This window comes from Globicephala melas, chromosome 7, assembly GCF_963455315.2.
Source record: "Globicephala melas chromosome 7, mGloMel1.2, whole genome shotgun sequence".
NCBI classification, from domain to species: Eukaryota; Metazoa; Chordata; class Mammalia; order Artiodactyla; family Delphinidae; genus Globicephala; species Globicephala melas.
This window is the reverse complement of record NC_083320.1, coordinates 15,523,150-15,550,333: the sequence shown is the minus strand read 5'-3', so window position 1 is coordinate 15,550,333 and position 27,184 is coordinate 15,523,150. Positions and strand designations below refer to the sequence as shown.

At 44.9% G+C, this 27,184-nt stretch overlaps 1 protein-coding gene across 22 annotated transcripts in view; it reads left to right on the top strand.

Moving 5' to 3' along the window:
* Positions 1-27,184, top strand: part of SGPP2 (sphingosine-1-phosphate phosphatase 2) — a 138,829-nt gene that overhangs the window by 13,083 nt on the left and 98,562 nt on the right. Inside the window, exon 1 of one of the 22 annotated variants that reach the window (XR_009564539.1) lies at positions 10,338-10,415. The exons of the other annotated variants lie outside the window; for them this stretch is intronic. The gene's annotated coding sequence lies outside the window, so the exon portion shown is untranslated. Of the gene's footprint in view, positions 1-10,337; positions 10,416-27,184 lie in introns of those variants that run through there. 22 annotated transcript variants of the gene reach the window in all.

Genomic DNA, 27,184 nt, shown 5'->3' with positions numbered 1-27,184 from the left:
CAACCCACAATTGCAATCCTGGGCATGTATCACAGAGATACGAGATCTTCTTCACACAAAAACTCGTACATGATGGTTCCCAGCAGCTTTATTTGTAGTAAGCCCCAAACTGGAAACAATCAGAATGTCCCTCAGCAGATGAATGGCTCTGCAAACTGTGGTACATCCATACCATGGAACACCATTCAGCAATAAAAAGGAAGGAACGATTGATACACCCAACAGCTTGGATGGATCCCAAGGGCATGAACCTGAATGAAAAAGCCAATCTGAAAAGATCACATACTGTATAATTCCATTTATCTAACATTCCTGAAATGACACAGTTATAAAGATGGAAAACAGATTGGTGGTTGCCAGGGATTAAAAATGGGGGCATGACTATAAAAGGGTGTAACAAGGGATATCTTTGTGGTGATGGAATAGTTTTATAATTTGATGACAGTAGTCGCTAATAAGGCTACACATGTGGTAAGTTGTCCTAACACTATACACACACACACTGTACCAGTGTTAGATTCCTGGTTTTGATAACTAATTATGTGAGGTATAATTATGTGAGATGTAACCATTGGGAGGAAATGGGTGAAGGCTACACAGTGTCTCTCTCACTACCTTTGCTGATCCTTGTGAATCTACGTTTAAAAATCAATACTGCGGGGGCTTCCCTGGTGGCGCAGTGGTTGAGAGTCCGCCTGCCGATGCAGGGGACGCGGGTTCGTGCCCCGGTCCGGGAAGATCCCACATGCCGCGGGGCGGCTGGGCCCGTGAGCTATGGCCGCTGAGCCTGCGCGTCCGGAGCCTGTGCTCCGCAACGGGAGAGACCACAACGGTGAGAGGCCCGCGTACCGCAAAAAACATTTAAAAAAATCAATGAAATAAATACTGCCTTATAAAAATTGGTGCTCACAGCTTTTACTGCAGGCACTGTGTGCACTGCAGGAAGCCCAGTGTGCAGAGTGCAGCAATGGGGAGAGTTTCCTCTGAGGCCCCTCTAGAGCCCGCCGTGCTGTCGTGTCGATTTCCAGGGCTGCGGGGGTTGACTGTAAACCTCCTGCTCACTGGCCTCAGCCACCTGCCCAGGGAAAGCACAGAGAAATGTTTGAGGGTCAAAAAGAAGCACATTTGCCCTTAACTTTCATTCGACTCACTTGTTTTATAACTGCAGGATTTTTGCATTAAAAAATATTTTGTTGTTTTCTGTTTCATTGTCACTTCAAATTGGTGTTGCAAGTAGGTCAAATTCACACATCAAGTCTTCACTCTCCCCTCAGTTGTCACTTTTTCTCTGTCTACAAACATGCTTAGAATCTTCAACCCCCTCCTTACCCATCGCAGAACATCTGCATTCAGCCCTAGCATACCTAGAGTCTGACATTCTTGTCTTTCTTGAACCAAGAGGCATCTTAAAAGAGTCACCTGAGATCAACACTCCATTTCTACTATATCACTTTTTTTTACCCGGCGGCATGCTAAATGAGGACATTATCTCGCATAAAATATGATTTTTGAGGTTTACTTTGCCTGTGTGTAATTTCATTGAGGATAGCTGACCAATTTCAAATTAAAAATTATAAAAGAGAGCATTCTCTCTGATATACATAAAAAGCAAAGGAGATTTCTCTTTATTTCAATTGTACGCCAGATGGCAGGGACCAAGGCAACGGCAAGGGAAGCTGAATAGACGCTCACAAACTCATGTTCTAATGGCTACTTTTCCTGGTCTCAAGGTCGACAACGTCCACTCCTCAAGTGGTAGACCTCCCTGCCCCTCTTTGTTAGATTTATGTTTTTCTCCTACATGTAGCTTTCATCACCAGGAAGTGTTTATCAAATATCTAATTGTAAAAGATTTTTTCAAATATGTTCTACAACGGGAAAACTTAATCACAATATCCAAAGCATATCCCCAAAGTTATTAAAATTCCATATATTTCTAGACATGGAAACACATGTATGATATATTGTTCAACCAAAAAAAAATCAAATATAAAATGTATTTATAATAGGACCGAATGTTTTAGACTGTATAAGCACGTATTTGAACAATTTTTTTTTTAAAAGGATCTGGAGTGATGAACCAAATCTTACCAGTGGTTCTTTCTGGATATTTGAAAATTTTATCTTATTCATTCTTTTCTGTATTTTCTGCATGGTTTCGTTTTGTTTACAATAGAAGGTAGTCGTTTTATATTTAGAGAAAATTAAAGGATTGTCATTTTATAGAAAAAATTCTCCTATGAGGATATGTTATACTTCTGAGGAATATTAGCTGCTAAGATTACTAACATTGTTCCATATAAGAATTTTTTTTAAATTACCATTGACATCTTTGTAACAAAATCCCAAATATCAGCTGTTTGGGTCATAATTCTTAACTTAGGGAATATTTATTAAATCCTATGAAGTACCCTGAAGCCTTCTTAAATGTAACAATATAGCTCCCTCCATGTCTGTATAAGGACCCCCTGTGAAATTACAGGACACCTTTTCCTGCTCTGTCCAAACAACCATGTGAAATGCCAAGAGCTTAAAATACATAATGTTCTTCTGCATTATTGGGAATTTCTTAATGCAATGAAAGATTTTGGCCTCAAAAAGATCTCTTCTTTTCCTGGCCCAAAATGTATTATTAGAGAGCTCAGGAAAGTCTTAAGAAAAGTAGATGTTGTGTGTTATCACCCCACCTTCCATTCAGTTTTTGGCAAGTATTTTCTGTTGTTTCTTTACAAGCTATTTTGAAAGATCTCTTTTTACTGTTGTAGATACAAACAATTGCAAGTGGCTTTGCAGGCTCGTTAGTTACCTGATAGCAATATCTTGGGCATGTTTTGTGTTGGATCTTGGTTCCACTTAATCTGATGACGGTGATTAAAGTAAAGCGATCCTGAAGTAGGATTCGATTGAGAGCATCACAACTACCACTGCCAAATGTTCGATGTCTTTCTTAACTGAATAATATAAGAATTTATCCATTTTTATTTTAAAATAAAACATAATTACTAATTTCAAAAATTAAATGAGCGATAGTTTTTTTAAAGTAATATTTTTCACTTTCCTAAAAAATATAAAATAATTTGTAGATGATATTAATTTTAACATAATTTTATTTGGAGTTGTATTAAATCTATGGGTTAATTTTGGGATAAGTGATATCTTTATGACATAAAGTCATCTTATCCCCCTAAACATGTTATATCTTTCCATTTACTTAACTGTTTTTGTATTTTTCAGTAGAGTTTTATAACTTTTTCCATAAGATCTTGCACCCCTTTTGCTAGATTTATTCCTAGATATATTATATTTTTGTTAGTATTCAGGCAATGTTTTGAAATTGGTTTTCTGCTGATGTGTTGGAATGCAATTGAATCTGGTGTATTGATTTGGCAACCTTGCCAAACTTTTATTAATTCCAACAAAATGTCTCTCATTTCTTTGTGCTTGCTATGAAAACAATCAAAAATGGATTTTATTTCTTCCTTTTTGATTCCTATACCTTTCATTTGTTTATTTTTTTTTCTGCCTTACTGCACGGACAAGGACCTCCAGTATTACGTTGAGCAGAAGTAGTGATAGCACACATTCTTGTCTTGTTCTTGATTTTAAGGGAATAGTTTTAACATTTCACCATGGAGTATTATACTTGGAGTTTTCCCCTCCCTCTTAGAGCTTGTTTACCAAGAAGTATTCTCATGAATTTTGGCTAAATTGTGTTGAATTCTTTTTCTGTATCTATAATGAGAGGATCATATGTGGTTTTTTTTTTTTTAATCTTATAAAAGGGTGAGTTAAAAGAGATTTTCTTTGTTGACCCAACCTTCCATTTATGGAATATATACTCAGTCTTTGGCATGATGTAATCAATAGCAGTATTCACTACTTATAGCAGAAATTATAAAAATATTATCTAACAGACTTTTTGTACCAGTGTATTTTTAAAGTATCTTCCTCCAGCCCCTTCTCCCACCCTTTCTGGCTTTGTTGGGTGATGTTTTTCCTAAGCACAGAAAAAACACTGGACAACTTAATGGTGTAGTTCATCTTCATGTGTCTATGAATATTAGATACATATCGTAAAATTTGCTTAGTTATGTAAATATTCTTGAGCGTATGAAATATCCTGTTCCTAAGGTGTTAACTAAATGCTTTTCTCTTGGCTAAAAATCCAAAATGTTAAAAAAAAAATAGTTTCTTTTTGCAGTGTGTTTCTGGACTCGTATTTATGAATCCACTATAGCATAACGGAGTCACATTGGAAAGATGTGACTCAGGGGGCCTCTAACTTCCTCCTTCCTCAGAACAGGGACTGTTTTATAGCTCAATATTCTGAAGATTCTGACCAAAAGCAGAACAAGAATCTGCAGATCAGTGAGCGTGGGGACTGAGTGAACAAACCAGAAATCAGAGTGACCAAGTACTGAATCACAGGATTATACCAAGCAATGCCGCGGAAGGAATCGGCGTATTTGCATGTAGTGACCTTTATAAGACACCCACACTTAAAAGGAAAATGACATTTTTAGTAGTTTCTCCCCTAAAAATTGTCACATATTAAAATTGAAAATATATCACCAGACAAGAACGGCAGCTGTCTTATGAAGTAGTGCACCATGAAATGAAAGATCTAGCTTTATCCTGTGAATCATTTTTTTTAAATTTGACCTTCTTTTATTACTGAAGAAAAGGATTTAGGAGGGGCCAGCATGGAGAGAAGGAGAAACAGTGATGTTCCTTCCGGCTGCTCCTCCAATCATTTCTTCTTCCTGGTAGTTTTTGGGTGGTCTGTGTTACCCTAGGAGCCGATATTGCCATAGTTTGTTCTCCCATTTTTATCTTTTCAACCATGGGTTTTGGTGTTGTTAACTTGGGTCGTGTGCTACAAGGATGTTGGTCGTGGTGAGCCCTTCGTGGCTGCCCTTGCTCCAGCAGAAAGCAGTGTGTTCCACGTCTGTGCTGTACTTTGCGGGGAGACAGTGTAAGGAATGGGCTAAGATGGAGTTTGGCTTCTTACGCTTCCAAACCCTGTGACCTTCGACAGATCACATAAGCTGTACCACCTTGGTTCCCTTATCTGTGAAACATTGAGGAGTGGGGAGAATAATCCCAGGTGCCTGCTAGAGTCCTGGGATGTAAATAAGATCCTCAGTGCTCGGAGTGCTGGACACATTGTGTCTGGCATCAAGCAAGCCCTCAAATGCTAACTATTTTCACCATGGTTTCTGCCGTCCCACCAGCACCAATGTATCTGCTCCAGCTCCTAATACTGCTAATGTCCCTACCTCTATTTTTATCCAATGGGCCTTTTCTGGAATGAATCTCACCTCCGACGGCAGGGCACGGGTGGTGGGGTGGGGGATGAGGAGTGTAGATATAAGCAGTGCAAATCCTTCTGTGCCGCTTCGGAATGGCTTCTACCCTACAATTTGGGTCAATCTTATGCTTTCAGTCGTTGCATTGAAATGTACTAACTTTTGCATTCCTTCCTTCTGATAGTTTGTGGCACCTAATCATCGGCCATAAAGATGCTTTCCCAGGTCCCACTTCCCTTCATCTGAACCTGCTGAGTTATGGAAAGTGTATTTTAGAGTGTTGCTTGCTCTGAGATAGCACTGTTAATGTTCAGCCAATACATGTGAAGCACCTACTGACGTGCCAGACCCGGCGTCACCCTCTGAAGTCTCAGCAGGGTGTGCCTGCAGCTCCTCCTCTGGAAGAGCTCTCAGCCTGTCAGGGGAGACAGGGAGCAGATGAACACAGCCCAGAGGGGAAAGGACAGATTCTCAAAGATCATCAATGTTCAATTGAACAAGGTCTTCCTTTCTCAGATTCCCTCGTTCCCTGTAAGAAAACTCTAAGAGAACATTTCAATAGAAGATGCTTCTAAGATTTCTGATGGAACCATTTAAGAGGATTTGAAATGTACCAAATATAGACAGACGTAGGAGAGCTGACGTTTTCAGGTTTTAGAAAACAATAAATGTGGACATCATATGGGAAAAAATCCTTGGAGACTTTTTTATTACAGCATGTGACATGTAGGTTTCATGCTTAAGACTAGAATTTTCTAAGTTAAGAGAAGTTAAAAATGGGAAAAGAAGTGCGCATGAGTAATGAGATAAAGCTTCGAACATGTGGGTTTAATCCCTGGCCAAACCCCAGCGCAGGAGAGTGTTAACTATTCAGTGACCAGAAAAAGGAGGGTCTCTCATGATCCTCTTGTCCACTGACTATGTGCGGAGTTTTGAGAATAAGGCCACCCACCCTTATAGGGCCCCACGTGAGTCATGGTCATCCCATGCGTGGTGAAGATGGTAACTAATCTTCACTGTTGGCACCTGGCCTTGCCCAGGGTGGTGGCTCTCCTTTAACCACAAAGCAGCGCTCACAAAACAGGCAGGCCAAGTGTTGGGCTACACACACGCTTTGTTCACACGTGGTTTTACTAGCAACATCTTTCTATATTTTCTGGCTTCTGTCTTTTAAGAACCTGGGAGATGTGGCAGCACCTGCTTGCCTTCCTGCGCGACCGTAAGGGGTTGGTTCCCGGTTGCAGTTGCCTCCCTGAAATAGAACAGACTCCCACCCCATTTTATCCCACACCTGCAGTTGCTTTGCTGATTTACATCACTTGCTTAATCCATGTAGGCATTTGAATTTGCTGCTCCTGGTCTAGAAAATTCCAGAGTAAAGGAGAATGGCCAGCGTTCCCAGGGTAGAAGCTCTCAGGACACTCAGAAACTCTCTTTAGTGCTGCCCTGGCATGTCCTGCCTGATACTATTTGATGTAGGCAGGGGTCCCCAGGGGAGAGACGCAGAATCACTCTGGAGTGATCAGGCCATCAAAAGCCACTGTTGTTGGTCGGAGTGTGCGTGGAAAAGGCTGATGACTGCTGATTAGAAGAAGCCTTGAACGTTGCCCTTTCTGAATCCTCCCAGGCTTAGGTGGACCTACCACCTGCCCCCTCCACACACTAGCCCAGGAGCTTCATCCTTGGACTAGGCTTGAGGGAAAGGATATGGTGGGTTTCGAAGAATGAAGTGGATTTGCATTGATGGAGGAGATGGAGAGAACATTCCAGAAGGAGGGAATCACAAAGTGAAGGACTGGTGGCGGGAATGAGTGTGCCATGTGGAAGGAACGCTTAGGAAACCAGATGGACAAAAGCAGAGGAAAAAAGTGAAAATAAAGTTGGTTAGTTGTCTCCTCAATATGTTCTTGAATGCTAGGCTGAAAACATGGGGGGCTTCATTCTAGAGAGCTAGTCATTGTTCCTTTTAAACAGGGGAATGACCTGAAGAATGCAGATGACTAGAAAGGTTAATTTGCGGGCTAAGTACAGGGTAGGTTGAAATGATGAGAGATAAGAGAGAAGTCGGGGAGCCGTTGGAGGTGGTGGCTGAAGTCTTTCCCCTGGATTCTGGTCATGACAGGAGAATAAAGAGAAAGTGGTGAGTCAGAAATACCAAAAGCCAACTGACAAAACTCTTTTTTTTCTTACACGAGCAGTATATGTTTACTATAGAAGCTATATAAATAATCAAAAGTTTAAAGTGAAACAGTTAATCTCAGTACCCAGATTACCCAGAGATATTCCCTCTTACTATTTTGGGGTATAGATTTCTGGACACCTTTTCTATGCATATGTTATATATATGTATATATCTTTAACAAAAATACTGGTTTCCAATCTGATTTTCTAGTTTAACATATCTTGATCTTCGTTCCACATCAACAAATGTTTGTTTTCCGTATTTTAATGACTACATAATTTTCTATTCATTATTTGCCATGATTTATTTTTGCCAGTCAGGTGAGGTCATTTCCATTTTTTTCTGCTAATGTAAACACTGTAATGAACATCTGTGCGCATATCCTCGTTGAAGGTTCTGAGACATTTTGAAAGGATTGTCAAGACTTGAAGATGGATGCCTTCTTTGCTCATTGTATCCAAAGATAACTCAGCATTTTGACTCTAAAGAATTTGGGGCATGATGATTATGTTACCGACATAAATGAGAAAATATGGGAAAAGGAAGAATTATAATTTTGAAGGAAGGTACTATAGATCAGTTTACAATTTTTTGCTGTAGGTAACTAAACCCTGTTAATAGTTGCTTGAAATGTTTTCTTCTCATGTAACCAGAGGTCTAGAGTTGGTGAATGCTGACATTTTGTTCAGCTGCTTCACAATATCAAGGACTCATGATGCTAAGATGGCTGCTGTTACTCCTGGCATCATAGCCACGTTCAAGTTAAGAAAGAAGGTGGAAGTAATAGCAGCTACCTCTATCCTTTTTACAAACAAGACAAGTTTATCCAGCAGCTTCTCCTCACCCCCTCACTTCTCATTGGCTAGACTGTGTCACATGCCCACCCCTAAATGCAAATGAGGCTGGTAAAGGAGAAAGAATTGTCCAGATTGACTTGCCCCATTGCCCAAAGTCCAATCTGAGTTAGGGTTTTGCTAACAAGTCAAACATTGCTTATTAGATACCACCCACCTTTTGGGTGGTAAGCAATTCGTGATGTCTTAGATACTATGCTTTGAAAAACTGAGTTACTGCAGCATTCAGGAGGTATTTCTCTGGGCAGCAAGGAACCCTGGTATCCAGGCCAAGGCTGCATAATAGAAGAGAAGATCAGAATGATCATTGCATAACCATAGAGGGAACCAAGGGTGGTAAATCAGACACTTAAGACAACGTTTAACAACACATTATTGAGTTTGAAGGAGAAAACTATGAGACGTGGGAAGAACTAATATTTACTAATTTTATGTAGTTGTTTTCATTTCATCTTTCTAAGGGTAACTTAGTCATTCTCCAGATATTAACCAGTGTTGACCATGTGCTGAGCTAGGCACTGGTGTACGTACAATGGTGAGTAAAGCAAACAAGCCCCTTCACTATTGAGCTTATAGCCTATTGAAGGAGGCAAAATAATACCCAGAGAAACAAATAATGTCAGGGAAAAATACATGCAGTGAGGAAACATACAGCTGGACAAGGGGATGGAGAGTGATGGGGAGAGACGAGTCTCCCAACATCACCAGGAAGCTGCTTCATCATCACCACTTTACTGCCAGGGACACTGAGGTAGGCAGGCTGGTATCCAAAGCCACAGGTGGTGTTCGTCAGAACCTGGCCTCTGATCCAGGTCGACCCCTGGAGCACGTAATTGGGAAGTCATCCAGCTGGGACCTGGGGGACCACTTTGTGTCTGCATCTAAGAGGAGACCAAGCATCTCGTGTCGGACTCTGTGTATGAGAAGAATTCAGCCCGGATGGCATCAAGCTCTTTTAAATTTGCCTGTGCACTACATCAGGGACCAGCCACCCGACTTCCTGGTCTCCACTGGGCACTGGTCGTGGAAACGCAGAGACTATATTCCATGCCATGAGCTGCCTGGACTCACCAGCACCAGGTGTATGGGTAGGATGGAGAGGTGGTCGAGGAGGGCTCGCAGGCTCTGGACTCCAGCGGCTTGGGTTTGAAGGCGTATTCTCTCACTCGTCGGTGTATAAACTTGGGCAAGTTAGCCTCTGTGCGGCCAAGTGTCCTCACCTGCAAAGCAGGACTAATCCTAATTTCTGCCTTAGTGCCTAGTTGTGAAGAGCATCTAAGAAAATACAGGTAATGGGAGCATGGGAAGCACTTAATAAATGCTCGCTCTGTGTATTGCTTCTTTTGGTGGCTTTTGGAGAATCTTTGCATCCTTTGATGTGTTCACATTGCAGAGCTAGCCTCAGAAAAAGTTTTTTTTTCCCATGCAGAAATCTCACATTCGCACATTGATAAACTGTGAGCGACCTGGTGGCACGATGAGGGATCGTGTTCCCGTGATGGTACTTTCTGAAGCACAGCCTGCTCAAAATTTTACCTTCCGATTCGACATGCTTTTGCAGACAGCACAATATGGAACCGGTCAGACTCCTAATTATGACAGTGGTCCAGAGCCAGGATCCAATCATCTAGTTGACAAAGAACTTGGTACAGAGGACGGTGACCAGCTGTTCCCCATCTCCAGTGAGCAGAGAGTAAGAGGAAATGGGTTTAAGCGGCGTGAAGGATTTGGGTTATTTATGGCAGAATTTCCTGACAGTGAAGGTTGCTGAACATTAGGGCTGGATTAGAGAGAGAGTTTGTAGAATTCCAGTCTGCGGAGATTTTGCAAACATACTCATTTGTGCGATTATTACATGGCTGCCTTCCAACCATGCTCTCTGTCTTGTCTCTCTCTCTCTTTCTACCCCTGTGGTGCTTGTAACCAAATGAACTTTCTCTGAAAGACGAGGCGGGAGGAGGCTGGTCTGCAGAGAAGGGAAGAGAGCTCCTGGTAAACCTGTCTTTGTCATTCTGGGTAAGGAGGCATGAACACCAACAGCCTTGGACTGAAAAAGCCCACCTGGGCCAGGTGAGATGCAAAGATGGTCAGGTTTAGGACTTGGATGAACATAGAGGACACAGGCTGGCCCTGAAGAAGGCAGCCCCTTAGGAGAATCAGCTGATTCTCATCACAGGGCTGGTGGGAGCTCACACAGTTGCCAGGCTTTGATTCCTGAAAGGAGTATGAATTTTAGGGAGTTTAAAAATTCTGACTTTTTTTTAACATCTTCATTGGAGTATAATTGCTTTACAGTGGTGTGTTAGTTTCTGCTGTGTAACAAAGTGAATCAGCTATGTGTGTACATATATCCCCATATCCCCTCCCTCTTGCGTCTCCCTCCCTCACACCCTCCCTACCCCACCCCTCTAGGTGGTCACAAAGCACCGAGCTGATCTCCCTGTGCTATGCGGCTGCTTCCCGCTAGCTATCTATTTTACATCTGGTAGTGTATATATATCCATGCCACTCTCTCAGTTCGTCCCAGTTTACTACCCTTCCCCCTCCCCATGTCCTCAAGCCCATTCTCTATGTCTGTGATAACTAACTTTTAAAAAGCCGGTTACATGTGGGCCAAAGTGAGTGTACCTCTGTGGGTCGTAATTCAAAGTGCAGGGCGCTCTTCTGTGACTTCGGCTCTGTCAGTAAGGAGAAGACTGAGCATCTCTCCAAGTTCAAACATGGACTTGAGGCAGAATTCCTCTCCTGAAGTGAGAACATCTGTATTCATGGGTTGAACCGTAAGAAATTCCTGTTTCGTAGATCAAAAATTATCAAATATTGTCAGTTTCATATGCTTCAATCTGAAGTAATCATTCACCACTCAAGAAAAAGAATATTAAATGTAAACCGTGTTCTCTCCTGTAGCATCAAAAATTGCCACCTCGGGACGCCCCTCGTGGTCCAGTGGTAAAGAATCCGCCTTCCAACGCAGGGGACGTGGGTTCGATCCCTGGTTGGGGAACTAAGATCCCACATGACGCGGGGCAACTAAGCCTGCACTCCATAACTATTGAGCTCATGTGCTGCAAACTACAGAGCTCACACGCCCTGGAGCCCACGTGCCACAACTAGAGAGAGAAAACCCATGCGCCACAACTAGGGAGAAGCCCAAGCAGACCGCGTGCCATAATGAAAAAGATCCCGCATGACTCAACAAAGATCCCCTGTGCAGCAACTAAGACCTGACGCAGCTAAAAAATAAATAAATGAATAAGGAAAATAACTATTAAGAAAAACAAAACTTTGCTGTGCAAAGTGAATCATTAAAGAAAAAAAAATTGCTGCCTCCTCTCAGTCATCCTTCTTTTCTCTTTCTGTCTTCCATGTAGTTATAGGCTGCCATTTTCTACAAATATCATTAGTTTGAAATCAACCAGGCATAGCTGAGGATAAAACAGTTGTTATTTGTAGACAGATGGGCAGATTCCCAAAGTAGGAAGAGTTCCATTTCAGCCAGCGTCCATAATGCTTCTGGTGGCAATCAGATTGCTTACTGATGCTTCCGTTCTCTTAAACCAAAGGTGTAGTGGGGGAGTCGTGGCTGGCAGACCGCCTCACAGGAACCAGAAGAGGAGGTTCTACCTCTGATGCCACGTCCCTTGCCGCCTGCAGTCTGACTCCTGGGAAGCTAGAGGGTGAGGCGGTCAAGCCTTGGTCCTGTCAGAGGAGAAAGACACGAGAAGAACCTTGCTTTCTGCTCTGGCCTCCCAGTGTGTCCTAGAACTCAAACTCCGGTGGAAGGATTTCCCCAGTCAGTTCTGAGAGCTCTCTGGATAAACAGGGGGACGCATTTTTTTTTGTTTTAACCATTTAAGGTTTACCCTCTATTGATGTAAGTTCCCAACCTTTTTGCATATTTTCTTTGTAACATGGATCATGCGTTTTGACCAAATTGCATAATGTATTCTCGTTCTCTCAATTAATTGGAATTCCACCCCTGCCCCAATTTCTTCACTTTTAGTAAAAAGTAGCAAATGAATAAAAACCGTACTCAAGAGAGGGAGGAAAAAAAAGCTGGAATCAGAGACTTAACAAAACTCCCCACTGAAACAATATTCCAGAAGCTATTTTCGGAATACCTATGAAATCAATCATCTGGGGGCTGTTTTGAAGGACGAAACCACATAAAATGATTCATGTATTTTCTTCATGTGGCTTTAAAAAAAAGTATAATCTATTCCTCACTCTATTGATGGTGAACAGTTTGAAAGTCATATTACTATTTAGGAAACACACGTGACCATGCATGACACCATCCGGCGGCCTCTTTATCTAGTCTAATAAGTGTGTAAAAACTTATTTTGATGTGTCCGAAGAGCCTAAACCCTCTGCGTTATCTGTGGCTGGCTCGAAAATTGCAGGACAGTCATCTGAGGGCTGAGCCCTGGGCTGTCCTCTGAAGCACAGCCACCCCAAAGGCTTCCTTCTCTTATCTAAAGGGGAAGAATCCAGTGCTGCTTTGCTTTCCATTGACTGCTCTCTCAGCAGCTTTGTGCCTCAGGTTTTAGACTGATGGCATTGCAAAGGCACTAAAAGAAGGAAAAGAATAACATACACTGATTTTAAAATATGTTCTCATGTTCACCGAGCAGGGATGCATGGAGACATACTGCCCAATGGTGGTTATCTAGTGCCTGATGGGGTACAACAGTCCTCATTATCATCATCATCAACAACCTACATTCGCTCAGCACTCTTTTTTTTTTTTTTTTTTTTTGCGGTACGCGGGCCTCTCACTGTTGGGGCCTCTCCCGTTGCGAAGCACAGGCTCCGGACGCGCAGGCTCAGCAGCCATGGCTCACGGGCCCAGCCGCTCCGTGGCATGTGGGATCTTCCCGGACCGGGGCACGAACCCGCGTCCCCTGCATCGGCAGGCGGACTCTCAACCACTGCGCCACCAGGGAAGCCCTCGCTCGGCACTCTTGATGTGCCAGGCACTGTTCTAAATGCATTTAATTTTCACCACTCTGTAAGGCAGCCGTTTTCTTCTTCTGTAGTTGAGGAAATAGGTATAGAGCCAGTGCCACACAGCTAGAGGACGACAGAGCTAGGATTGAAAGCCAAGTTCTGAACCATCGTTCTGTCTTGCCCCTTTTGATGAGGGTGCCAGAGGCCATTTGGTTATATCCCAAAGAACGCATGCATTTCGTGATCATTTTCTTTTAACACTACCGCTTGATTTTCCTCTAGAACCAGGAGGTCCCTTTGGAACCTCCAGAAATCAGACCTATTGTACTTTATGTCTTCTTTTTGCCAATGCAAATCAGGAAATTTTCTCTGTAACCTGCCAATAGTCTAAAGATAAAGAGAGAAGAACAGAGCGATTTTTATCTAACAGAGATAAGGGAAGATACGCCCCAGGTAACCCTGGATGGATACTGTTTACACGTTTCTATTGGGGTTAGACTCGAGAAAAGGTGCCGAGGTGAAATGGGCTGCAGCTCTCTGCCCAGACGGAAACCTTGATGCTAGGAGAACTTGGGAGAGGAAGGAGGGGAGTTCAGGGCTGCCATTTTGTGGTCAACTTTGAAGGTCCTCACGATCCGTGCTTCAGAATAGATTTCTCCTCGGTGTGAACCACAGAGGATTCACGGTGTAGTGGGATCCACAGTGCATGTGGATTTGTTCCTGGTTAGTTGAACCTCTTAGACTGGACAGGGAGACTTTTTGCTTGAGGAGTTAGAAACTCAGGCAAGTCTGAGCCTCAGTTACCTCCTCTGAAAGTGAGGTAATTGCACAAAGCAGTGGAGCTTTTAAAAAAGAGACCAATGTGAGCCTCCCTCCAGACCTAGTAAATCAGATCGTAAGAGCGGAGTCCAGACGTGTGTATTTTGCACAGCTCCCTGGGTAGTCCTTATGAACTTCTGGGTGGTTCTAAGGTCCCTTCCGTCCAGAGTGTGTGTTGATGGCAGCTCACTCTTTGTCCCTCTGTCTGTTTATTCAACAAGTGTCTATTGGATGCTTGCTGTGTCGTGGGCAGAACACGGCCACTGTGCTGGATGCCAGGGATTCTACAGGAAGGCAGTGGTCAAGCTTGCTGCCTTCAAGGAGCTTGCAGTCCACTGCAGACAGTCCAACGGGTCCAAGAAACTCTCAAGTGGGGTACAAGCCGCGCAGAAGATAGCACAGGGTCGTGCAGCGCAGCCACAGAGAAGGTGGCCAGAGAAGGCATCTCCGGGCGGCAGGGGGTGGGGGGACTGAGGGCTGGCATCTCAGAGGTGAGGAGGAGCCAGCCAGGCAGAGAGATATGCTCAGTAAACAGGGTGGAACCTGCTCCACACACTGGAGGAACAGGTAGTAAGCGAAGGCCGGGGCGGCTGGTCCGTGAAAAGGAGGTGGGCGGAGATGTAGTAAACAGGAGCAGCAGTCAGATCTCAGGGCCTTGACTGTGGTCAGGCATTTGGACGTGATTCCAAGTGCAACAAGGAGCCATTGTATGGAGGAGGTTGTTCACTCTTCTTGTTTTTAGACGTAAATTGATTCTCTTGGATTCATATTTGAATAAGTTCATTTTGTCTGCTCTGTGATACTTGGCAAGGTGGATTTACGAAATTATTACTTGATATTTGATCATTTAGCCTTGCGCTTTCTCACGCTTTTAAAAGGTACAGTTCAGGGCTTCCCTGGTGGTGCAGTGGTTGAGGGTCCGCCTGCTGAGGCAGCGGACACAGGTTCGTGCCCTGGTCCGGGAAGATCCCACATGCCACGGAGCGGCTGGGTCCGTGAGCCATGGCCGCTGAGCCTGCGCGTCCGGAGCCTGTGCTCCGCAACGGGAGAGGCCACGACAGTGAGAGGCCCGCGTACCCCAAAAAAACAAAACAAAAAAAACCCAAAAATGTACAGTTCAGTGTTTTGGTTTTAATATAAATTATTTATTTATTTTTGGCTGTGTTGGGTCTTCGTTGCTGCACGTGGGCTCTCTCTAGCTGCAGCGCGCAGGGGCTACTCTTCCTTGCGATGCGCAGGCTTCTCATTGCAGTGGCTTCTCTTGTTGCTGAACACGGGCTCTAGGTGCGCGGGCTTCAGTAGTTGTGGTGCGTGGGCTCAGTAGTTGTGGCGCTCGGGCTTATTTGCTCCACGGCATGTGGGATCTTCCCGGACCGGGGCTCGAACCTGTGTCCCCTGCATTGGCAGGTGGATTCTTAACCACTGGGCCACCAGGGAAGTCCTGAGTTCAGTGGTTTTTAGTATATTCACAAAGCCATGAAGCTGTTTAGATTGTACATCAGTACTATCTACTTTTAGGATTTAAGAATAAATTGCTTTAAGTTACAAACATGTGGCTATATAAGAAATAATAGTCGCAAGAACAGAGTGAGTAAAGGAAGGCTTGGTGAGACTACAGAGAAAACACAGAAGCACTCCCAATTCAGCACATCCAATAGAACTTTCTACAAAGATGGGAAGGTTCTGTATCTGCGCTTTGTCCAAATTGGGAGCCGTTAAGTCACATGTGGCCGTTGAGCGCTTGAAATGTGACTAGTACAACTGAGTAACTGGAATTTTTATCTAATTACATTTACATTTAAATAGCCCCATATGGCTACCATATTGGCCAGTGCAGTTGTATGGCAACTTACAAATTCACAGTCTTATCTGAGATCATTCTCCCCATCTCCCCTACCACTCCAGCTTCCAAAATGATTGAAATTTTGAAGCATATGCTATACAAATTGTTGTATTTAAACTTAATCCTCACTACAAAGAAAAAGCTGCAGCCTTCCCACAAGGAATCCAGATGACGGACGGGGGGGCGGGGGAGATGACATAAGGGAGGGAGGAGCCTGTTCTGGAAATATATCTGGGCAGGAGTCAACTTGGTTGGCAGCAGGCATGGGTGACATCTGTGCGATCACAGGAGGGCAAAGGAAAGTCATGAGTTTGGCCTCGGCTTCACGGCTCACAGGGAATAAAAATAATTCCAAAAGCAGAGTATTTCGAGAGTACGCGAGACTAAGATTTCTTCTGCTCAGATTGTGGGTCGCTGTGACACAGGAACAAAATCACCCCTTCTAGGAATCTGTCGCCAAACTATCAGTTAAGAAGAATCAGAGAGCCGTGAAAGATTCTTTAAACTCTTACAGTTCAACTCATTAAATTGCTCCCCTCCCTAAAGTTCCGTTTAAGTTGTTTCTGTTATTTAAAAAAAAGGTCTTCAGTAGCTTGCATTTTTTTCTCAAGGATTCGCTTTTCCATCCTTTAGAAGAAGAAAAGTAGCCCAAGAGGATTTTTCAGCTTTATTAATGTTGTAAAATATTCAGCGTCTTTTTTCATTGTTCTTTACATCCTGTTTTCCTTTTTTTTTTTAATTATGTTTTGCAAATATGAGGCATACATGAAGGTAAACACACTGAAGATGCTTTTTGTCCAAAAACTTCCAATACTCTTAGAGCAAAAATAAATCTTTGGCATTTATTGTGTATGAAGTTAAAGATGGGTTGGCCTTTAATGAATAATTAATATTTACCTGTAAAATATAACATGCTCAGGAGAAAACCAAAAATATGCACTGACTGCTTGACAAACTTAGAAGAGAAAGTAATCGACCTCTACCACGGTAGGGTTTTAGGGCAAGTGCACAAGTGGAGACAGAGATTCCATAGGTCAGAGTATTTTGAAGATATTTATCAAGCTACCAAACATTACATATGATACATTTTGCCCTCCTACCTTGACATATCAATCTTCATGTGACCTGGAAAGCTAGGTTCGTAGTTAGAATTCTCAATCCCCCAGAGTTCCACGCTGGCATGCGGCAAAGTCAGGGAGGCAGCCTGTCATCTGCGCGGGGCTGTATAATGGACTCCCCAGGTGCCCAGGCTCCTTCCTCACCAAGCAGCCAGCCCTCGGGTCTGGGGAAGTGCACACTGGTGTCTTGTCTACACTAGGAAACACAGCCCTGGGGGAGAGACCTGCACAGGCCCCACATGCAAGCTTGGGCATTTGGGCAGGGAATGCTGGGGTACCAGGTGCCTAGAGAAAGATCTAGAAGACTGGGCATTTCCCCTTGCTTTAGGAGGAAGGACACAGCTGGAGAAGGATCAGAGTGAGGCGTCTAAGTCACAAAGTCCAGGGCACAGAGCCTGTGGCCTGGGTCTGAGGGCAGCGTGGAATCTTTTATGTTTAAAGAGCCAGTGACCATTTCAGTGCCTCTCCGTTGGAAGAAACTCTGTTCCCTAATATGCCCCTTAAATCTCACCACCTTAGGACCACAGAACGGTCTCTTATTGGAGGTGCCCTTCAAGATCTGGTTCTACAGGTGGTCTCTTTTGCAGTCGGGAACCAGAAATTTTCAGTTTGGTGTTTCTGAGGCTCTTGAGGGCTTTTATTTCTATTTTTAAGCTTTCTTGAGATATAATTCACAAACCATGCAATTCACCTATTTAAATGGTTTTCAGTATTTTCAGAGCTGTGCAGCCATCGCTGTAATCAATTTGAGAACATTTTCATCCTAAAAAGAAGCCTGTACCCACTAGCAGTCCCCCGCCTCCATCCCCCCCGCTTCCTCCCCACCTCCACTCCAACCCTGGGCAATCGCCAATCTGCTTTCTGTTTGTCTGGATTTGCCTACTCTGTACTGAGTGACTTTGCACTTTTAAAGTAGTTTCCCCTTTCATGTGTCCATAGTCCCAGAGACAATAGTAAAATCTTAGTTACATCCAACCGTTTTATTTTTCTCATGAGATGTGGATTAGTGCTTCTTAAACTTTAGTGTGCATGCGAATCACCTGGGGAATCTGGTTAAAATTCTCAGTGATTCCCCAGGTCTGGGGTGGGCTTGAGATTCTGAATTCCTAACAAGTGATGCCTATGCTTTGGGTCTGGGGACCACACTTCAAAGGATAAGGGCGTGGAAGATGCTGAAGTCATTATTTTAACCGGAGTAGCCTCCATTTCACACAACGTGTCAACAACTTGTGATTTCAACTGGCTTTAGGATGGTAGGTTTCCATCCCAGCGTAGAAAGCGGGGGGAAGGAAACGTGTGCGTGGGGAGGGGGAGGAGGGCAGCAGGCAGGGCTTTGCACACATGGACCTCTGTCTACCATTCTGAAATGAGGGCTGTGAGGACCCCAAACGTCCTTTCTCTCTCCTCTTTTCTTCCAACCCGTGCTCCCCCTGCTTCATCAGCATCCTCGTGGAAGCAGAGACACCCCATCGTTTAACTCGGTCTGGTTCCTCATCAGCGCTGCAAACCCGTGTTCTCTGACCATCTCTGATGCGTCAGGGTCATCCGTTCTGGTCACACAGCGCTTTCCGGAAACTGTGTTCTGTGAAAAGAAATGAGAACCACATTTTCCACACTTTGGTATTTTCAGTGAGTTCTGTGTCCTTAGGTATCGGAGCCGCGGTCCCCCGTTTGCAGGGGAGGCATCCGAAGCATGCGTCACTCGGTGACAGAACTGCGCTGAAGCTCGGAGCCCAAGGGTTTGCTCAGGGTGGGTCTCTGCACAGCCTGTGGCATTCAGTCGCCTTCCGTGGAGAAACTCGCTTTCTCTGGGTTTCATTAAATTGTTTTTGTTCCTGTGGTTTCTTGCTAAATAACTGTATCATCAGATCCCAGATGGCAGAGCCGAGGCCAAAAACAGAAACCAAGCTCTCTTCATCTCCCATGATGGCCCACAGAGGCTCTGGGAGCATCGGCTCTTATTGCAGATGTGAAACAGAGCACATCCTTGCAGGCTCATCCTGGGCTGCGGGACTGTGGGTGGCAGAGGCAGGTCGTGCGTGAGACCCTCTGGGAGCGCAGCTTGAGAAGTGGTTTCTGTGACCTCTACTCAGATGCATTTCAATCTGCAAAACTGGGAAATCACAGAGGAAGGACAAGAATGTGAGCACAGAGCTGGCCGTTCAGAGCACGCCTCTTATCAGGTCACTTCCCGGCTCAAACACGCTCAGCGGCTCCGCGTTACCCACACGATAAACCCAACCTCCTTATTACTGCCTACAGGACTCCTCTCTCCAGCTCTGGTCACCCCTTCTAGCCTTGCTACCTACAATCCCCCCTATACATACCTTATGCTCTAGCTATCCTGGCCCCGGTTCTCTTCCAGGAACACTGTGCCTTGCTGCTTCCATACCTCCCCTCATGCTGTTCCCTTCAGCTGGAATGCCCCTCTTCCTTTTCTCTTTCTGTCACAGTTCCAGCCTCCTACCAGGACAGCTTGCTTTCCTCCTGCTTCTTCTCTTTGTTTTTTAAATCTTCTTACCTTCTTTCCCTCCTCTGTGCTCTGCTATAACTAGATACTTCAGACACTTGCTTATTATCTGTACTTTTATTTTTTAAAAAATATTTATTTATTTGTTTGTTTTGGCTGCACTGGGTCAGTTGCAGCACGCGGGATCTTTTAGTTGCAGCACGTGGACTCTTAGTTGCGGCATGCGAGATCTTTAGTTGCGGCAGGCACGAGGGATCTAGTTCCCAGACCAGGGATCGAACCCGGGCCCCCTGCATTGGGAACACGGAGTATTACCCACTGGACTACCAGGGACGTCCCATTGTTTATACTTTTAATCAAAACCATGCAAACATGACTACTATTCATTGAGCTGCTACTGTGTGTCTGGCGTGGTTTGATGTGGTTTACGTAAGTGCCTTCATTACATCTTCCAAGAGTCTCTGCAAGGGAGGTGATGTTACACCCACTGCACAGGTGATAAATTCAAACTTCCCCAGAGTTGCCCAGCAGTATGTCATTAAGGCTGGAGCCGACACCCAGATCCTTGTCTTGTTCCGCTGATATCTATTTATCTCACCCAAAGCTTGTCAGAACTGAAGAGGGAGGCCTCTGGATCATGTACAAAGCCCTAGACTTCCAAGCTCACGGAGGACCTGGTTTTACCTGTTGAGAGACGGATTATGGGACAGTTTCTCTGCCTCAGCAAAATGACTGTCCCAGGTCATGCCCATCTCCAGGTCATCCTTTATTTCTTTAGCAGTGTGCTTTGAGCTGTGGCCCTCAGGCAGCCTTAAACTGTATCCCTGTTGCTTTTGCAAAATCTGGCAAAGAAACTTGAGGTCCCTGGGAAACAAAACAAGCAAACAGCAGTAAGACCAAAAAAATGCAAACAGGTGGTCGCAGGGAATGCTGTTGGCGTGGATGGTTATTTGGCCAGGTTGAGGAATGAGCAAGGTGAGACAGCGTCCATGGAACGGTACCTCCAGGGGTTCCAACGGAAGTGGGCAGGGAGCTCCTGTAAAGAGGTTCTTGGGTGGTGAGATTCCTGGTCACCTGACTTACGGACGTGTTTGTGGTCTTGGTCTGCCCTGGGATCTGCCATGAGAATGTGTGAGTGAGAAGGGGAAGCACAGTAAACGTGGAACAAAAAAGTGAAACAGTCAAGCTTGACCGAAATCATGATCTAAAAGAGTATTTGAGGACCTAGGGAAATGCTCACAATACAATAAATAATACTTAAAATTTTAAGATTCAGTGGAATCTCAATTTTGTGAAAACGCAAGCCACCACATTTAGGCACAGGAGAGGAGAGAGACCAGTCGGAGATGCTCAAAGGGGCTAAGTCTGAGGGTTGGGATAGTGGGTAATTTTTACTTTGTCTTTATATGGTTTCTGAACTCCCACATGTTCTGGAATGAAATGTGTTCATCAGAAAAATAAGTGGTAATCAGATAATCAGGAAGAAAACAAATGATATAAAAACCCCCAAACCTTTAACTCAAAAAATTAAAAGTGAAAACAAAACAAAACAAAACAAAAACATTCACAGGACACAAGGAAATCAGTGTGCCAGAGACAGGCTGGGTGGGAAGGACCATTGTTCTGACCCAGCATAGCTTTCTTCTTAATGTTCTTTTATGTGTGTACACAAAATTTCAAAGCTTTTCCTAAGTTTATTTTTGTGACCAGTGGCTTTAAACTTGCTAAGAGATAGCCTTTCAGAGGGAACTACGGTTTGAAAATGTGACGGAAATTGATGGAACCTCCCAAGAATTTTTGGTGTAGACAAGGCTTAGAAGTGTGGATGAGTGAGACCCTCTCAGCAGAATGTCCTCCCCCTTCCATCTGTCCCTCCTTGATCTGTCCCATCCCTGCTTTACCTCTGATACCCATCACCCCGTAAGGACAGTGCCCCAGGGAGGGGCAGGGAGGGATCAAGGAAGGAAAATCTTTCCAAAGTATCTTTACCATCTTGGATTCCTTGAGAGCTCTGAAAAATGGAGGCTGGATTTAAGAAATGGGGATGGGGTAGCACAAAGATAGCTTTCTGCTTCCTCTTTCTTCTCCGTGTACACAGACATCTACTAACATGGTAGCCCTGGGTAAAGAAAACTCCAAACTAAACATTCTGTGCCCGTTTAGCCCAGATAAACAAGAAGTATGGAAGCAGGAAAGCCTTTGGATAAAATCTTTGACTTCAGTGGCAAACTAGTCAGACTTCAGTTTTGGCTTTGTCTGATTTAAATGTTTTTTATTTATTTTTTAAAATTTCTTTGTTTATTTTTGGCCGTGTTGGGTCTTTGTTGCTGCGCTTGGGCTTTCTCTAGTTGCGGTGAGTGGGGGCTACTCTTTGTTGTGGTGCGCGGGCTTCTCATTGCGGTGGCTTCTCTTGTTGCGGAGCACGGGCTCTAGACACGTGGGCTCAGTAGTTGTGGCTCACGGGCTCTAGAGCGCAGGCTCAGTAATTGTGGTGCATGGGCTTAGTTACTCCGCGGCATGTGGGATCTTCTGGGACCAGGGCTCGAACCCGTGTCCCCTGCATTGGCAGGCAGATTCTTAACCACTGCGCCACCAGGGAAGCCCTAAATGTTTGTTTTTAAATCTTTGTCGGTAGAAGATCACCAAGGAGAAAACCTACACGTACTTGAATAACTTTCTTACATTTTGGTGATGCCTTTTAAAAATAAAATTTTTTTTAATTGAGGTATAACTGACATATAACATTATATTAATTTCAGGTGTACAACATAGTGCTTTGATATTTGTATATATTGCAAAATGATCACATAAGGCTAGTTAACATCCATCGCCATACATAGTTACAGAAAATTTTTTCTTGTGTTGAGAACTTCTACAATTTATTCTTGGCAAACTTTCAAATATGCAATTATGGTATTATTAACTATAGTCACCATGCTGTACCTTACATCCCCGTGACTTATTTATTTTATAACTAGAATTTTATACCTTTTGACCCCCTTTACCCATTTTTTGGTGGTGTCTTTTAAATCTTTAGCAAATGTTTTTTGAAGGGAATTAGGAATGGGTGAGTTCATGCTGCCAGTTTATAGCAGAACTGAGTCAACCCTTCCAAGTTCTGAATTCTGAGTATGTGCATTGGGGCAGGGGGTGGAATTCCTGGATTAAAACTAATGAACCCAAGTTTATAAGACTCCTTCTTGAACATCCTATAGCTCTTCCAAATGTCATTTTGATAAGTTAATATAAATGAAATCAGAAACATCTGCACCAAAAATCCCGACTGAACACACGAGGGCTTAACAATTAAATGGAAGAATGTTTGGCACAATGTGGTTTCAGGTTTAGCGATCCAAATATTTTGAAAAACAGTTAAGTTCTTAAGACATTTTGAGAATTTAAAGGGCAGCTGGTTCTCCACACCCCCTCTAAAAATGGGAGCGGTAATTTCTGTTCTTTGTGTTGACTCCTGGTGCTCTTACTGCCTATGGTGGGAATTCTAGCAGAGGCCCTGTCTCTGGTCTCTGCAAACTGCTGTCCTGCTCTCTCTCTCTCTCTCTCGTTCTCTCTCGTCTCTCTGTCTCCTCTCTCTCTCTGCCTCCCTCCCTCCCTCCCCTCTCTCTCTCTCCCTCCCTCTCCTCCCCCTTCTCCCTCTCTCTGTCTCTCCCTCTCTCTCTCTCTCTCTCTCTCTCTCTCTCTCTCTCTCCCCCTCTCTCTCTCCCTCTCTCTCTCTCCCTCCCTCCCTCTCTCTCCCTCCCTCTCTCTCTCCCTCTCCCCTCTCCCTCTCTCCTCTCTCTGCTCCCTCCCTCCTCCCTCCCTCCCTCCTCTCTCTGTCTCTCTCTCTCTCCCTCCCTCCCTCTCTCTGTCTCTGTTCTCTGTGCCTCTCTCTCTCTCTCTCTCTCTCCCCCGTCTCTCTCTCTCTCCCTCCCCCCTCCCTCCCTCTCTTCTCTCTCTCCCCCCCTCTCTCCCTCTCTCTCCCTCCCTCTCTCTCTCTCTCTCCCTCTCTCTCCCTCCCTCCCTCCCTCTCTCTGTCTCTGTCTCTGTCTCTGTCTCTCTCTCTCTCCCTCTCCCTCTCTCTCTCCTCTCTCTCTCTCCCTCCCTCCCTCTCTCTCCCTCCTCTCTCTCCCTCTCTCTCTCCATCATCTCCCCTCTCTCTCTCTCCCTCTCTCTGCCTCCCTCCCTCCCTCCCCTCTCTCTCTATCTGTCTCTCTCTCTCTCTCGTCTCTGTCTCGCTCTGTCTCTCTCTCTCCCTCCCCCCTCCCTCTCTCTCTCACCTCTCTCTCTCTCTCTCCCTCCCTCTCTCTCTCTCTCTCCTCTCCCTCCCCTCTCTCTCTCTCTCACCTCTCTCTCTCTCACCTCCCCTCTCCTCTCTCTCTCTCTCTCCCTCCTCTCCTCCCTCTCTCCTCTCTCCCTCTCTCTCCCTCCTCCCTCCCTCAGTCCTCTCTGTCTCTGTCTGTCTCTCTCTCTCTCCCTCTTCTCTCTCTCTCTCTCTTTCTCTCTCTCTCTCTCTCTCTCTCTCTCTCTCTCTCTCTCTCTCTCTCGTTCCTAGATTTGCTTCCTCAGCAGATTCTGTGTTGTCAGACACAAGAGATCTAACAGTGATGACGAGGCAGCCCCTCTGTCGAGCTGTGAGATCCATTTCTTAGTTCAGGTGGAGCGTTGTTGTCACCCTGGATCACAGAATTTCACAATCCTTGTCCCCGGTTCGCCCTTCCTGATGGGGCCAGTATGAGAGCTGGTCCCTGGAAAAGAACAAAAATTATCAGACGTATCAGAGGTGGAGAGCTAAAATCCGATGGATGGTCAGGAGGAAGACAGCTCAAATTGTGGAAAAGGGCTACAACGAAAACCTTTGCCGTAAATAAAAGCCACGTGTTGGTTCAGTCCTCTCCAGCCTCCCTCTTGTTCTTGGACACAGACTGAGTGATCCCAGCAAATGCCAATAGAAGCAGATGAAAGTGATTAGTGTGACAGTTTCCTTTCAAGCTCTTTTCTTCGAAGAAGTTGTCCTTCCATTTATTGATCTTTCAGTCTCGCCATCCTGAAATTTTAATCACCGAGCACTGAGCAGGCATCTCAGATCACCCAACTCGTAATTCTATCTGAATTGCAAGATGAAAGGGGATACCCTCCTACATTCTTGTTCCTTCTGTTTTCCCCTTCAAGGGACACTGTCAATCATCCGTAGGCTTCCTAAGTGATCATTCATTTAATTTTCTTTATAGGTTGGAAAGTCTTGATTTCCTAACTTAATAAAAAAAAGAGTAATTAAAAGTGATGGGAGCATATTAGTAAAAGAAGACGTAAATTCAAGAAAAATGCATGTCTACCTCACTGGGGCAAACAGTGGGACTCTACCCCACAGTGACTTTTAAGTTTACTCTTTTTTTTTCTTTTTTTAAAAAAATTTATTTAGTTTTGGCTGCGTTGGGTCTTCGTTGCTACACAGCGAGCTTTCTCTAGTTGTGGCGAGTAGGAGGCTACTCTTCATTGCAGTGCGCGGGCTTCTCATTGCAGTGGCTTCTCTTGTTGCCGAGTACGAGCTCTAGGCTCACGGGCTTGCAGTAGTTGTGGCTCGTGGGCTGTGGAGCGCAAGGCTCAGTAGTTGTGGCGCACGGGCTTAGTTGCTCGTGGCATGTGGGATCTTCCCTGGACCAGGGCTCAAAACCTGTTGTCCCCTGCATTGGCAGGTGGATTCCTTAAACCACTGGACCACCAGGGAAGCCTGGCTTTTTTTTTTTTTTAACATCTTTATTGGATTGCTTTACAATGGTGTGTTAGTTTCTGCTTATAACATAGTGAATCAGCTATACACCCCGTATCTCCTCCCTCTTGTGTCTCCTCCCACCCCTCTAGGTGGTCACAAAGCACCGAGCTGATCTCCCTGTGCTATGAGGCTGGGAAGCCCGGCTTTTAAGTTTAGCACTGCTAGTTAATGATATTTCTCCACTAAGTTTCAGAAACTAAAAAACAAAAGAATTAAAGCAGGGCTTCTTCCCATGGGTTCTGAGCCAAAATTTGTTTCAGTCCTGCCAGAGTTCAAAAAAATCATACTCTTATTTGAAACCTTCCAGGACTTACTATTGCTCCCAGCCTAGATCCCAGCTGCTGCTCTTCACTCCATCTCCTATCTCTCTCTTTCCACCTGTGTCCCAGCACACAGGCCTGTTTCCTACTTTGGGGCCTTTTGCTCAGTGGTCTCTCTGACCCCAGGCCCCAAAGGAACCAGCTTATCTCCCCATCCAGGGCTTAGCTCAAAGGGCCCCTCCTTGGAGAGCACCTCCCCAGCACATACATATCATTTGGTATCACTTGCTCCTGCTTTAATTTCATCCTCGTGCTTCTTGCTAAATGAAATACTCTTGCTTATTGTCAGTCTTCCATCACTAAAGTGTAAGCAGTGAATGAATGGTCTGTGTTGGCATGGCCTCTCTCCAGAAAAGGTTTGCCACTTTCAATTTTTAAAAAAATGTTGGTACATAAAAAAAAAAATGTTGGGCATTGCTTGGTTTGTACTTGGCGTGTTAACGTGCTAGTTGGTGTCTTATAATAGCTTCGAGTGTTTATTTTGCAAATATTCCACCTCTGCAGCGTGTAATGCCATGCCCACCAAAGCCTGTTCTTTCAGAGAGAGGTAGCAGGACCAAAACCTCGCAAAGTGTAGGCTCTAACGAAAGTGGCATCGAGTTCCTTAGATCTGCCCTTCCTAATCTTTAGGCTCTAGATTACAAATTCTGGATGAATGTCTGCTGAGCGTGAGAATCAGAGAGCAAGGCTTGCAGAGTTTTAGTTCCGAATCGGCTGCCTTTCGGGACACTGCCCCCGCCATGGAAGGCGTTTCTGGGTAGGCCCCCGTCTCTGTAAACGGCTGTCAGTCTGGAGACCTAGGCTGATGCCCCTTTTCTCCCACAGCCCCAAGCACGTGAGGCAATTCCCACCTTGAAGAATAACGCCAAGGTGACAACCCTTGGGAGCTGATGAGAAGAATCAGTGTGTAGGCTGAACGTACAGCATAAGTAACTAGAAATCACAAAGGCTTTCCCAAGTGGGGTTAAAAAAACAGTTTACGGACTTCCCAAGTGGCGCAGTGTTTAGGAATCCGCCTGCCAGTGCAGGGGACATGGGTTTGATCCCTGGTCTGGGAAGATCCCACATGCCACGGAGCAACTAAGCCCGTGCACCACAACTACCGAGCCTGTGCTCTAGAACCTGCAAGACACAACTACTGAGCCTGCGTGCCACAACTACTGAAGCCCACGCGCCTAGAGCCCGTGCTCCGCAACAGGAGAAGCCACCGCAATGAGAAGCCCGCGCACCGCAAGGAGGAGTAGCCCCCTCTTGCCACAACGAGAGAAAGCCTGCGTGCAGCAACGAAGACCCAACGCAGACAAAAATAAATAAAATAACTTTATATTAAAAAAAAAACAGTTTAGGGCTTCCCTGGTGGCGCAGTGGTTGAGAGTCCGCTTGCCGATGCGGGGGACACGGGTTCATGACCCGGTCCGGGAAGATCCCACATGTCGTGGAGCGGCTGGGCCCGTGAGCCATGGCCGCTGAGCCTGCGCGTCCGGAGCCTGTGCTCCGCAACGGGAGAGGCCACAACAGTGAGAGGCCCGCGTACCGAAAAAAAAAAAAAAAA